A 14,610-nucleotide genomic window follows, 5' to 3' on the forward strand; every position below is an offset into this window, starting at 1 on the left:
TATAGAATCAACTGATCAGTCTTATCTACATATTGATGTTCAGATGGAAAGAACATGCCGCGGGCACAGACAGGGCTGTCCTGCGGCATGCCAAAGTGTTGGCTTCAGCTCTCCAAGATGGCTTAGTAAACAGAGATAGGAAAGAAAAGTTCCTTATAAGGCATGTGGTTGGGATGGGAACGTGGCTTTCTGGAGCTCCAGCCTCTCGTACAGTTGGAACCAAGGGTTTAAAGACTAGCCTAGGCATGGCAGGTCATGTGGGATTGCACAACTGCTCCCCGGAGGTATAGAAAAGGCATTTATTTCTCAGGCATGAAACAGTTTCCCATTACGTCATTAAAAATAGTAGGTACTGAATGTTCTCTGGATCCTTTCAGACACCATGACTGCCATAGCACAAGCTTCTTTAGGGACCCATATTATGGGGGGGGGGGGGCTTTTAAAATTTCTCTTGAAAGTGCAAGTGCAATGGATTTATAAGTAGATGCCCCAAAATCAATGTAGTCGATCTCCTGATTTGTTTTGCTGCTTCCAGCAATGGAAGTTTTTTATCAAACACCTAAAATGCCTTACTCATGTAGCTTTTTCTGCACTATACAGAAGGAGCCCATCTATCCTCATGCCTAAACATCTGTAAATACAGTAATTACAAGATTTAAAAAAAATAAAATTATATGTGCTGTAACTTTCTATGCAAAGAGTCTGCCAGAAACCTTCACTCTAGGCTTGGCCACGCTGAACAAAAAGTGTCGCAACAAAACATTCCTCACAATGCTTTGAATTGAGGCGCTTGTACAACCGCCTGACAAGCCCAGGGGCAAAGGCTGGCAAATGCAAAGCCACTTCTCGCTCCCACAGGCTTTGTGATCAACTGGCTGTGGTCTCTTAGGTAAAGTCCTTAGGAAAATAAAATACTCTCTGCCCATCAAATAAACATTGTTCCTTTTTCACGTAGAAGCCCTGCCTTGGCCACTGCCTGCTCTGCAACTCGTGCGGAAAAAGAGGAATGTATTCTGCAGATGCTGCCTGCTAAATGAGGCAAGGCTGAATAATAAAGGAGGCGGGGATCCAAGTAACTGGGAAGTGGGAATTCACTCCTTGTACAGGGATGATAAAAATAAATCTTGAGCCATTCTGTCATCTGACCTTTAGGCTGAATGACGAAGTGATATTGATGGGTGGAAAGCACGTTATTATGTCATTCGTTAGAGAATGTATTGTAACATAAGCCTGAGATTGCATTAGCAAGCGTGACTTTGCCCTGACTCTAGAATATTTCACTTATCAATAAATATATTTGATCACTTTTCTTATGACTAAAAATCAGCATTGTCAGCGTTTCCTCTGTATTGGTGCTTACAACTTGGAACTGTTGGCTTGGTTTTCATGATGATTCTTTTTCAACCCAAATAAAAAGATAATCCACTCTTTTTCTGTCTTCTATTTAAACAAAACCCAACTCTTTATAATAGTCTCTCTTTTCTTTTTTGGATAATTAAAAACACATTTAAAATAAATTTGCAAAAGTTCTTTATCCATTCAAAGCATTGTACATGGTGCATCTAATCTAACTGCTATTGTATTAAGAAAGAGACAGTCTTCTATAGTACTTACGATCAGTAAGTAAGGATACTTATTGCACTGATGCTTATGGCTATGATAGTACAAAGAATGGAGCTTCTCCAGGAAGTTTAACGCTGTCACACATCCTGCCCCACGGTGTCATGCTTCCTGTTGACTCCCTCTCAAAGAGAGACAGGAATTGGTGGCAAGGGGTAAGGAAGAAAACAAAAGCAGGTTGAACTGAGACTGAGTTAATGCTGTCCTTACTAGATGCACTATTTACAGTGATTGATTGTCTTAAAAAAACCCCTGCATACACCTAAAAAACAGATCATCAGCACAAGCAGACCATAAAAAGCATAAAAAGAAAGCCAAAGAAGTGAAATATTTTAGATACTTCTTTCATGTGTACGTTGTTCTCACCCTTCAAGAGCCTCCTAAAAAATATTTCTTCCTAGTATGTCTGCAAAAGTCAAAGGTATATAAGCTAGCTGTAAAAGAGCGGATCCTGGTATCGGCAGTGGTATAGCAACATGAGTGTGGGATTTCAACTGTTCCTGCCTGGAAGGCAGGCAAATGAGGCAGGACACAGCACTGGGCAGAAGAACTGGATTTAGGGCAGGCTCAATTGCATCTGTATGGCCTTGCACTGTACCTTGTACACTTATTATAGACAAGTATTTTAGGTTTCTATGTATTCCTTAAATTGTCCCTTCAGTTTTTTAAGGTATTCCTTAAGTTCTGCATGTCAGAACTGTGCAGCCTACAGCCTGTGACTGACTTACAGCCCGTGGACACCCTAGTCTATCTAATGTGAACATAGAAAGAAATAATCACACTTTCAGATGAGGACATTCTAGGAAGGCGGCATGAAACTAAAAAATAGGCACTGTGTAGTGGGAGAGTGGAGAATGAAGGGAGGTGTGGGAAAGGGCAAATGGGGATAAACTAAAACTTTAGGGGGAAAAGCTAGGGACAGGAGTGGGGCTAAGGGGTACGCGACCAATGTGAGAGGGCAGGGAAAAGCAAGAATTCAAACTGTAGAAGTGAGATCTGCATTAAAGACATTGGTACAAACAATAGGAAAATAAGGAAGGGATGGACTGGCATAGTGGAAATGATGTGTACAGGGGCTTTTTACCCCTCGCCCCACAATCTGCATAACAAATTGGATGCACTGGATAAACTGAGTCCCATGCTGTAGGAGCACTGGACTGGAAGAGGAAGGTATGGGAGTGGGAGGCTAATGCCACTTCACATAGGCCTAACCAAACTGTAATAGCTGTAGGACTAAACTGTTACCCATAGAATAATAATAAAAAAATGGGCATCTCCTGTGAACGTCTAGTCCCCATGTTTAAAAATCTAGTTTCAGGCCTTGAGGAAAGAGAGTCACATTTCCAACAGAAGCCAACAACTGGTTGTCTTCAACAGCCCACCCCTGTTTTTTGAGTTGTCCATCTCTTCTCTATATAGTCATCCTCTGCCACTACCCAAATCTGCCATGGGCAGTCTTGCAAGAAGGATGGTTGCTGACAAGGCATGTATCATTCTGTGGCTTTTTTTTTTTTTCTCTTCTCTTCTTTTCACTTTTCTTTAGGTCCATACATAACTAGAAGTGTTTCCAAACTGACAGGAGTAAACGGAAACTTCTCCACCCCTGCAAATTTCTGTCTTCCAGTTAGTGCACGTAGCGTGACCAGGTGCTAATGGAGCTGAGCTTGTCACTGAAGAAGCACTGCTACTTGGGACAGTGCATAACAGATAGACCAGAATTTAAAATTAAAAATAAACAAATAAATAATAATAAAATAAGACAGCAGTGCTCCGTGACCTTTACGTTTAAGACAAGTGTACCACATCGAAGTTTGCAACTCCCTGGTACCCACATAGTGTTTGTGTCTTCTGGAATGGAGGGTGAAAGATACAAACGCTGCTGATTCCTCACTGCCCTGGGGTGATATTGCCTTACCTATATCACATGGATTTCTTTCCAGGTAGCCTGCTTGCACAAGCGCAAAAGCATGCTAGCAGGCACTGTGCCCATACTGGAGAGACTATCCTGAAAGGAGGCTTATGAGGCACAAGCTGCATGTAAGTGCTTCCTGTTCTCCTCAGCAAACAAAAGAGAAGCTCTCACAGTTCTTGTTCTTCCCCAAGTCCATCATCAGTGGACTTCCCCTTGTGACTCCAGAACCTTGTCCTTGAACCAAGTGGTTCTTTTTAAGGGGAGTGGAAAGAAGGGGAAATGGATTATAATTCCAGTGAGGAACTGGAAAAGAATGCCTCATCACATTTGCCATGGTATCTCTCTCCATCGTTTTCCCATCTCTGTCTTACTGTTCCACAATGTTTCTTGTTAACATGAACAGAAAGTCCCTGCCTGCTTCCAGAAATATCTGCCTGCTAATATTCTTCGGGCTGTGAACCCCCAGGATGTGGCACATCCACCCTGGAAGCCCTAGAAAGCGCGTTGAACATCATAGGCACTGGTAGTCTAGAAATATTTTAGTGAGAAATGAGGAAAGCCAGAACAGGTAAAGAAGCTGGGAAGCATATAGAGCAAAAGTGAGAAAGTACAGGTGGGGGGTTCTCCTAATGCTGGTACAACAGGCAAATGAAGGAGACTAAGCTAGCCGTTAATAATTCTATCTTAGAAACACAAGGTTCTTAAATGTGAGAACAGTGAGGACCTGAAACAGACTTAAAGCTGGAGTATTGGTGGGACATAAACTGCTTTTAAGATAGAAGTGGATATACACAGGATCAAAGTGACCAAGAAGGTCCTGCCCTGCAGTCATCTGCTCTTGGGAGCAGACATGCAAAAATTACAAATGCAAGATATAAACCAACAGAGAATACAGAGGACTAAATGGAGAGAGAGGAGGAGTGAGAGAAGGTATGAATGAATGCATAGATTAATTTGCATTGGAGGGTAAATTTTCAATGGAGGAGTTGGAATAAGTGCAAGTAAGACATTTATTAAAATTTCCTTTGGTTTGAAACACTCATTTACACCAGCATAGAAATGCTGAATGTAGAGAGACATTTGGGGCACAGCTTACACCCACATACTGACAGAAGACACTTGGATTGTTTGGGTGTCAGAAGAGTTAAAAAATCTAACAAAAATTTTGCAGATACATTTAAAAGCTAGGTGGAGAATGAACCGTTTCCTTCAGTAAAGGAAAATTTGGCTTATCATATGCACTGAAGAGCAACATTGTTAAGTCGTGCAGTGGTTTTTGGAAACCAACAGATTCAGTGTTGGGCACTAATAAATGACAATTGTGCAAATGAAGTGAGGTGAGTGTCATCAAAACCACCGAAAACTTTCTGGCAGCATCTGGTGTGAAAGGGTAGAGAGAGGTAATGTATGGCAGAGTCATCAAGCTACATCAGAGTCCCTGGGATTCCAACCAGGCTGGACGTGACTTTTTGATAGCATCTAGAGGCTGAATCCAACTCAAAGGACATTCATTTATAATTAAAACAGTCTTTATGAAAGTCAGGTATTTTTATTTATAAATACCTAGAGCCACACTACATCCAAAGAAATCTAGCTGTGCCGTGATCCTGCCATTCATACTCAAATGCATGCACAAAGAATTCTGGTTTTGGATTTTATTTTCATAAGTGCTTGCCAGGGTGTTACATATCTTTCTGTCATGCTGTCTGCCTTTTACAGAGAAATATGCATTCCCTAGAAGTCCTTTTTACAGTGACTAAGCCTATGAGGCATGGTAATGTTGAGAATGCCAGAAAAAAAGACCACTAATTGTTAAAACCAAATATTTTTTTAAGAAGTTGCCCATCTTGTGTAGCAGATAACATAGGAACTTCACTGCAACAGCAAATCAAAGGGGGTATGTTAAGATTTCTAATCAAGCCTAGACAAGAGATATTATAATATTATTGTATCACTGCCAAAACTATAGCAAGCGGTGGGGTAAGAGAGGCAGCAACTGAGGAAAATAAGTCCAAGTCAATGGCTGGTGCAGGTGGAGGCGGCGTGAGGGTGAGCAAGAGGCAGCTACAGATGAAAGCAATCACAGCAGGAGACAAGAGGAGGAGAATCCAGAGGAATGGGAGCTGGCCCAAAATACCCCACTATCGTTCTACAAGGTACATAGTATTGAGTAACAACAAATTCAACACTGTAATGTACAAATGAAAAGCCTACATTGGTAAGCTGCTCCAGCATAGACCAGGTTGGGTTATTTTACTGTGGACAACTGTGAAAGGAGCTTTTTACTTTTTAGATAGAGTTGACCTGGACTCGTGCTTTTCAAGCAGTAAACATACAGCAACGGGCAGTGCATCAGCTTGAAAAATTATTTAAGCTAAATAGTATCAATTTCTTTCACGTAGAGTATAGTATCATGACATTATTAAAAGGGATAACTGGAGATGAGAATTGCAGGTGGCACGCTGCTGGCCGCTTAGGTCCACAGAAAGGGATTTGCCTCATGTGACTTCAGTCATCTATGAAATGGGTGATTAATCAACGCTGCCCTCCTTGACGAGCCAGAGGAGAGAGATGGGTAGCTGCTCCCCATACCCACCTACGCTCTGGCTGCCCAGGCTGAGCCCTTTTGCACCTCTGCTGAAGAGGAAATGTTCGCAGTTTCTCCACCTTCAGAAATTATGTGAACGATGGGCAGGTGTGGTCCTGCCAGCAGGCTCAGACCCGCGCTCCCGAAGGAGAGAGACGCACCCTTCATGCGCCTCAGAGAGAGAGGAGCCTGTTTTCAGACGCAGTGGTCTGTGCTCCAGCAGCAGAGAGGTCGCTATTTGTCACACTCCCACCATTTACATCTGCACCGACCCTCCGTAAGGCAGCAGGGGAGACAGGACCGACCGTGTGGGTGACAACCTTGCAGCTTTCCCCAACCCAAGCTGCTGGGGGTTAGGTGCCAAAAGGAAAAGTCTCACAGCTGACTCCTAAATCTTCAGCTAAGATTGCAAAGCTGGCAGTTAAGGAGTGGGGGGGAGGGAGATTTGCTTCCAGTTGTAAATGTAGCATCACTCCAACAACAGTCACTGCGAGATGATAAATATCCATCCCAAAGCAACATTAATACCCAGTCACTGTGTTTATACCAAGACCCGTGTTTTGAACAATAAATGAAGTACTCTACATTCATTCATGCTAAGGGCTATTTGGCCAAAAGAAATAAATCCTAGATGAAAATTCTTTACCCAGTAGGATGTACACTGGACAGTTATTTCATATAGAAAAAGTATCTAGTGTATAATTTGCAAAATGTAGAAGAATATTTAAGGATTGGCTTTTTCTTCATTGGCAGATATGCAGTCTTTTTACATTATATGAGTTACATCAGGTCCTACAAAAGGCTTTAAATCTATTAATGCTATATTTTAAAACATTTTACTATCTCTTAACAGTATAGATTTGGGTTTTGATAAAATCCTGCACAACAGGATGATACAGGAAACAAAATCTGTTAAGCAATTAAGACATGTTTTTCACCTTTTATTTTTCATATATTTCCATATGACATTTGTGATGGACATGTTGCTGTGGATATTTTTAGGCAGGACTTTAAAGGGCTTTGAAATATTTTGCTATCACTGAGTTCATTCAGAAGAGATCAGTACCCTCAGTGCATTGTAATTATTTCTCCAGTCCAAACACAATTAAGATAATACTTCTGAAGACTGAATAACTCTTTACAGCATATTTTCATAAATACTCTACAGCATTACGAAATAATTCATAGATAAGAGCCTTCATGAAGTACTTGACATTTTAATCCCAAGCTGTCACTATGGGCATGACATGCCTCTTAGAGATAGCGCAACTGGGACACTGCCCAGGTGATTTATAACTTGGCCCTGGTTCCTCCTGCTGGGATGGTCATATGATGTCCATGAAAAGGACAGTGACACACATCATTCTGTAGTAACCACCAAAGAAGCTGTATTTAGTGACATCTGCACCCACAGTCCTCCAGGTGACAATTTTGAGTGCACGTCAGTTTAGAACAAGGAAAGAGACAGAGAACTGATGCTGGAGGGGATGTTTTATATCATCAGGGAAGTGCATTTTGTAAGGGCTTTGAAAGGCCATTAATAGCACTAAGTAAAAAAAAAAAAACTTATTATGTACTGATGGCGGAACCTGCTGACTAGGCTTTTTGTTTTAATCATTGACTTTTGATTCCTTCCACCCTGGCTGCCAGCTTCATCCTGTGGAGCAGGAGACATGATGTCTGCTCACGGATGTCTTGCTGCACGGCTGGCAGGAGGTGCTGCTACCAAGCAGAAATCAATTCGCACCCTGCTTTTGGAAACCAGATGCATGGATGTAATTATGCTAATCAGTGGAGTTATGCCCCTCCCACTTTTCCCATCACTTCCAGCAGCAGTACTTTTATTGTAATTGAAGTAGTATTATGTCACATTTGTTTTAATTTTCCATAATACCCCCTACAGTTGGTGTGTGTCTTCATAACTCAGGGCCCATTTTACAGATGACTCACGTAATAGCCAAAGTTATTAATTTATTACAAGACTGCTTGCAATCCCAATTTTTACAGTGTTCCTACATTGCTCACAGACTTAAAATCTGGAGCCACTCATATTCCTCATTAGTCGAGCAAAATAATTGGAAGTGTTAGTGTAACTATTGTTTTATAGGGCCCCGGGCCACAGCATTGCATGCTGGAGAGTCAGCGGAGCCTCTTGTCCCATCTGGGTGGCTCAGAGCTTCCTTGCCAGCCTTCGCCTGGGCCAGGAAGCACCTTGCTTCATGAGCAGTCCCACTGGCTGCAATGGAGCGACTCTGAGGAACGCCTCTGTGCCACATGAGTCAGGACACCAGAATGTACCCCTTCGGTGCTAATTAAAGTCCACTTCACCCACAGGAATATACTTCCAATTAACATAGTAGCCCTGGAATGCACTGTGGGATGTGGAGAAGAGCAGAAGCTATTGCAGAAAAAAAGTAATTGGAGCGTTTAAATTACAGGGCCCTCGTGATTAGTCTATGTCAACATATGAATTATCCCACAATAACCCAGCTCCAGGTTCCAAAACAGATGCTCACATGAAGGTTCTTCCAGGACTTCCAAGAGTTGGGCTTCTCAGCAGTCCAAAAATCTGAGGAAATCAGGCTTTTTGGATTTCCTCGCTCTTGAGCTTCCTACGTCACAGCATGGTCAGGAGCCAGAGCTATTGGCTGTTCAAAGACCTTAAGAAAGAATTTGTTAAGGTCAAATAAATATGTCATTCAGAATGCTGTCCAGGAAAAAAATCTGAAAATCTCCTTCCATGGGAAATCTCAAAGTTTATTTTTTTGTTTTGGAATGACTTTTTATTTTGGAATTTCACTTGGAATAGAGATTCAAAGAGGCTGCCAATTCAAGTCTCAGTTGTGATTCAGCTGTTACTCATCCATAAAATTAGTAACTTTATGTCCTGTTTCTTAATTCATAGAAGTTTGTAATCAATTTATTATTACCCTTGTTCATCCTTCCTCAAATACTATGCAAAGCACTATTCAGGAGAGAGGCCAGAGTCTGTCTGAAAGACTGCTGAAGCCCAGGTTGTTTATTTTTCTATGGGGAGCTAGTATATTCTGCTTTTTATTCTGCTGTGGGTAAGGAAATACTGTAACAAGCCCTTCCACCATTTTGCACCTAAAAGCTGTGAATCCTGTACTGAAGACCCACCTCAACAAGAAAACCCGTGCCATCAAGTAATCCCCAGTATGCCCAGGACATTTGCAAACAATAACGACATCAGACTCCCTTTCCTGCAGCTACATACATTGGCTTCAGATGCAGTTAAATTGTCTGCCTTGAAGTGGTCTTGCAATTAATATTTATAAAAAGCTGTGATTACATATTGCGTCCACTGTGGTTTATGCCAGCAAAATAAAGGGTCTCAACCCCAAAGAACTTTTTGAGTTTAGCAATAAAAAGGAGAATCAAAAGCAGTTTAAGGTGTAGCCAACTAGGAGAAGGGCATTGGCACTTACAGTTCATATTCTTTTTGCTAAATCATTTACTTTTGCAAGTATTTAAACAAGCACATGGTGACAGGTACACAACAGCTTTGTGTTTCTGATATTGTCATCACGTGACAACGGTAAACACAGAAAATGCTGTTGCCTCCAACAGCAAACAAGGAGCTCTTCGAGCAAACTGCTACAGAAAGCTCTTTCCCTCTTTTGGCTTCTTGGTAAAGAGTCTTCCCAGAGGCTCCATCGGCCTTCCCTTTTCAGGTCTTCCCAGAGCAGACTCAAAGAAAGAGAACAAACCTCACTGCTGTAACAGCCTCTGTTCCACTTTTGGACAGAAAATACAAACACGCAGCACCAGAATCTTGCCAAAAAGTATCTGGATTTGAAAAATATTATCAGCATCCTGGAAATCAGAAGCCAGGATGACTCAATCTGCAGCCTTGGTTAAATGCATTGAACTGAGGGATCATGACTGAGGGGCTGAATGAGAACAGCCCATGATTCTCCAGAGCAAGATGGAAGCACGTTTTGCCCCCTCTGCAGCCCACATACCTTGATGGATCTGCCCGTGTGGCAAGTAAAATGGAATTATTTTACACTGCTCCAACAGAGTCTTCTCTTTCAGTTATTTTGATACTGCGTTTGCTTTGCTTTACCTTGTTCTGTGATTTCCATCACTCTGACGAAATTCGTACTTGGAATACACAACTATATCACTGGAATTGTTGGGGAAAGGAAGAGATGGAGGCAGCTGGTGGAGGAGAGCTAATGGTTTAGACAGACAGCAAAATGCAGAAGTCAGCACAGCCTATTAGCATCTTCGGGTACTTCACTATCCATATTCAGGGAAGGGCCCACTTAATTTCTTCCTTCCTGTTTTTGCTTGTTATTCAGCAAAATAATTCTTGTAATAACAAAAAAGGTCCTCAGCATATGCTTCACTAAGTGTATACACGAATCCCTTCAGCACATATGTAAAAACTTTCCAAACAGAGATGGGCCTTTCTTAAACAGGTTAGTTAGTCTGAAAATAAAACCTGGAATGCCGATATGGATTTCCCTGTCTCCAAAAGGAACTCAGACTTTCTGTGTGTATTTTTTACACCCTGTTCCTTTTAGAGACAAACCCAATGTCTTGTCTACACTAGAGAAGTGTAAATGTTTAACTTTTCAATATATACAAGTGATAAACAATCAACTTTGTAATCTAGCTGGCAATAAAAGATGAATGTTGAGCCTTTCACTTTTCCTAATTTAGCTTTTTGGAGGTCAACTGCTAAGTCCAAGCATTCATTCTAGGTATGCAAAAAAGGATCCAAACTTTTACTGAAAGAGTGTGTTATTCTTCTAGTTGAAGATTAACTCAGTCATAGGCTCTTTCTTCCCTGAGAGAAATAGCTTTCAGATTTTTGAAAACATGCAAAATAAAGCTCAGCAGCTATTCTTCTATGTGAACGCCTGCTTTACTTTTCCTGAAGCAAAAGTTTATTTTGCTCTGTAAGAAGAAAGGCCTTATGTATATATATGATTTAAATAATTTTTATTTAATTTTGATTTAATTTTGATTTATTTGATCTATAAATTTATTTATAAATTTATAATATAAATATAAATTATATATATATTATTTATAAATTTATAAATAAAATTTGAGTAATCGTTATCTTTTTCACTGCGTGCTTTCCTTTCCCACAGATCTATTTGGTAAATATATAAACATGCTGCAGTTTAAAATATAATAGAAAAGCAGGCTATTACTTCATACTTCTGCATATATAAAAATAACATTATATGCATGGCCTGGTGTATGGCTTGGCTGGTGCTAACGTTCAGAAAAAAACAGTGCAGAAACACGTGATGTACATGCAGGTGCAATTCAGACATTATTTTTCAGCTCGTTGTTGTTGACATCACAGAGGAAGGAAAGGAATGAGCATGAGGACTTTTCTATGCAGATTGCCCAATCCCTCTGTGTTTCTCTGTTCCTCTCACTAACGCGGAATGAAACACACATTCATCTCAGGCTGATGTCAGATTTACTCTCCAGTTAATATTTGCAAAGCATAGTAAAATGGAATATGCTAGACTAGGGAATTGTAGCATATTCTTATTTATTCATTGCCACATCTGCGGCAGCCTTTTTGAAAAAATTCCATTGAAATATGCATTTATAATTATTTTTTTATTAATTACAGTGATATAGACCTGCACATTCTCTTTTGTTATATTTTTTGTAGAAATGTGAAAAAAGTATTATTTTTTTATTATTTCCTTTTCCATTGGTGTTAATATTAATGGTTTTCTTATGGTATTGCTCCCTCTCATCTCCGTATACTCAGTAAAACTAACATAAAAATGCACAGCTCTTGGAATTAATACTGATAACTAAGGCCCCATAAAACCACTTCTCAGGCAAAACTTTAAGGAGTCCAGTAATAGGTTCATTTAGCAAATACCCAAGGAACGTCCCAGATACTATTATTAAGATGTTACTATATTTTTAAGGTAGCTACAGTTCATTTGTGTGCTCTTTGCTGCTGTCCCTTTTGATTTTTTTTTAAATGTTGCACTATCAAGCTATCAGACCGGTAGAAGTGATAAAAGAGAGCTGTAGAAGAGGTTAACATCTGAGAATGAAGAACTTAACTATTGCAAACACATGACGTGTATTATCTATTCCTGTAAACCTTCCTAGTTGATCAGTCTGATGAATACCATGTGAAAATGTAAACGGGAGTGACCACCAGCATCCCCATCACACAGAATAACAGCGATAAGATTTGTAAGGGTCTGCTCTGATTTAAGGCATTGTGTTTGGAAGATGATTCCTGGTTTCATTTTGAGAGGGGAAGCTGGGTGCACAGCCCATTTCATTATATTGTTACGAGCAGTTCACCCCTTTTTATTCTTTACAAAGAGCATCCTCTACCGCCAGCAGTTTCACAAATGGAGGGCTGTAGGAACTGCATTCATTTCTGAGACTCACCACTGAGGTCAGGTCTTAATGAGGGCTGAAAGAAATGGCTGGAGAAAATGGCCAAGATGTAGCAATTTAATAGATTGTATATAAAAAATAACATGGCACTTAGAGCTCCGGCTCTTGGCAATTAGTGAAAGTGCAAGGTGATTATAGCTCTGTTATGGCAGAAGTCTTCCCCTCTCAGTACTCCCAGGTTACCATTCAGCGCTTTCACATACCTGCAGCGCTGTGCAAATTACCATCCTTTGCTAGGAAATCCCTTTCATTTGCATTGAATTAGGTCATTGCCCAGTTGGCTTTCCCACAAGTGCAGGAAAATGCATAGATGCTTAGGAAAAGAGAGAAAGGACACTTCCCATTTCCCAGAGAAGCAGAGGCAGGCAAGTAAAATGTCTGAGAAATGACACTAAGCGTAAAACAATCCTGTTCTACTTCCGACGTGTTTTCTTATTCCCACTGATCTACGCTGCTGCTCAAAAGATAAAACTGCTCAATGTAAGTATAACCACAGAACCAATCGAAGACAACAAAATATATACAGCTGCATATTAAAAATGACAAGCGTAGCAAATTAAGCCATAATTAAATCACAGCACAGCTTCACAAAGGTGGCTTCGTACATTAACACGGGCAGGAAAGAGGCTACGGCGGTGGCAGCTCACATCCCTCTGCCGCCGGCTTGCACCGGGTGCCTCCGCCGCCTGCCGAAGCTCTGGGTGTTGAGGTGGTGTCAGAGGCAGGAGTGTAGGAGTCCTAAATAACACTTAGCTCCTAATCTTGCCAAAGTGCTTTACAAAGACGAAGCTAGTCTCACGGCTGCATGGGGAGGTAGGTGTTATCTCCTTCTGCCCAAAGTCAAATGACTCGTGTAGCCACATGTGGAGTCACCAGGGCAGGGCCAGAGAGAGAATACAGAAATAGCTGATTTTTTGCCTTATTCCAATTGCTGTCTATTGAAACCATCCCTAACTGCAGACCCAATTTCTTTCCACAGAAACTGAATGGCAAAATTCGCCCCGAATGCCATGAATGCCAGACAGTGCCTTAAATGCAGCCCCTTCAATCCAACACTGAGGAACATCTAGCATTTAAGTATTATTTTATTGCCCATTGGGGCTTGTTGCCTACTGTGGCGTCAACCAGACTTTTCATGTCGGATTGTAAAACTGAATCCATGTGACTCTCTGAAACTGGCAGTGGCACCAGCCAATTTTACAAATCAGAAAAACCTATTTTCCAGCTATTTTTGCTAAGCAGCAAAGCAAGTCCACCAGCAGCAAAATAGCTGCGTATGTAACCAGCCTCGGTTACTGGGGCTGGGTGGACATATTATTATTTTTAAACATTTAATTAACATTTATAAGAACCTTCCACAGGTTCTTAATGCTCCATGTACATTTAATTAACATTTATAAGAACCTTCCACAGGTTTTTAATGCTCCATGTCACACTTGAGTTGCCCTCAGGCTCTAAGAGAACAAGCCCCGTACCCATTTTGGAGAGAGGGACACTGTCAAATATAAAAATCCTGTATCAAAGTTTCTTATGCTTTTATTGTAGCTCCTGTTTTACAAGTGCCTCTCTCAAGCTGTTAAACAGCAGCTGTTTTCTTACAGGCACCAGAGCAGAAGAGGGACTTGAAAAAGCACTACAGGAAGATGAGGTGACCTCAGGGGGCTTCTTCCATGCAGAAGAGGATGCCACAGAAGAACGTGTTATGGAGGGAAAGGAGAGAATAAGGTATCACAGATAAAAGGGCTGCAAGAAATGCAACCTATTGACATTAAATCTTAATCTTCCTGACAGGTGCTTGCCTAGTACAACATGAATATTTGTTGATTTTCAGTTCAGTTAAGAGTCAGTGAGGTCTTAACAAAAGCCATTGGACTTGCTTGAACTAATGCATTCCCCAGCCCAGTAGCTGTAGTGAAGCAGAAAATCTCTCTTGGAAAAGTCTTTTATTTGGATTTTGAAGTTACTTGTGAAGGAGAAGCAATCTTAGGCAAATTGTTCAGGGGTTATTTTCCTTCCGAGTTAAGATAGTCTCAAAGATGTATTGGGATGAGTCTGCGATGCT

Source organism: Vanellus vanellus, assembly GCF_965231255.1.
Source record: "Vanellus vanellus genome assembly, chromosome: 1".
NCBI classification, from domain to species: domain Eukaryota; kingdom Metazoa; phylum Chordata; class Aves; order Charadriiformes; family Charadriidae; genus Vanellus; species Vanellus vanellus.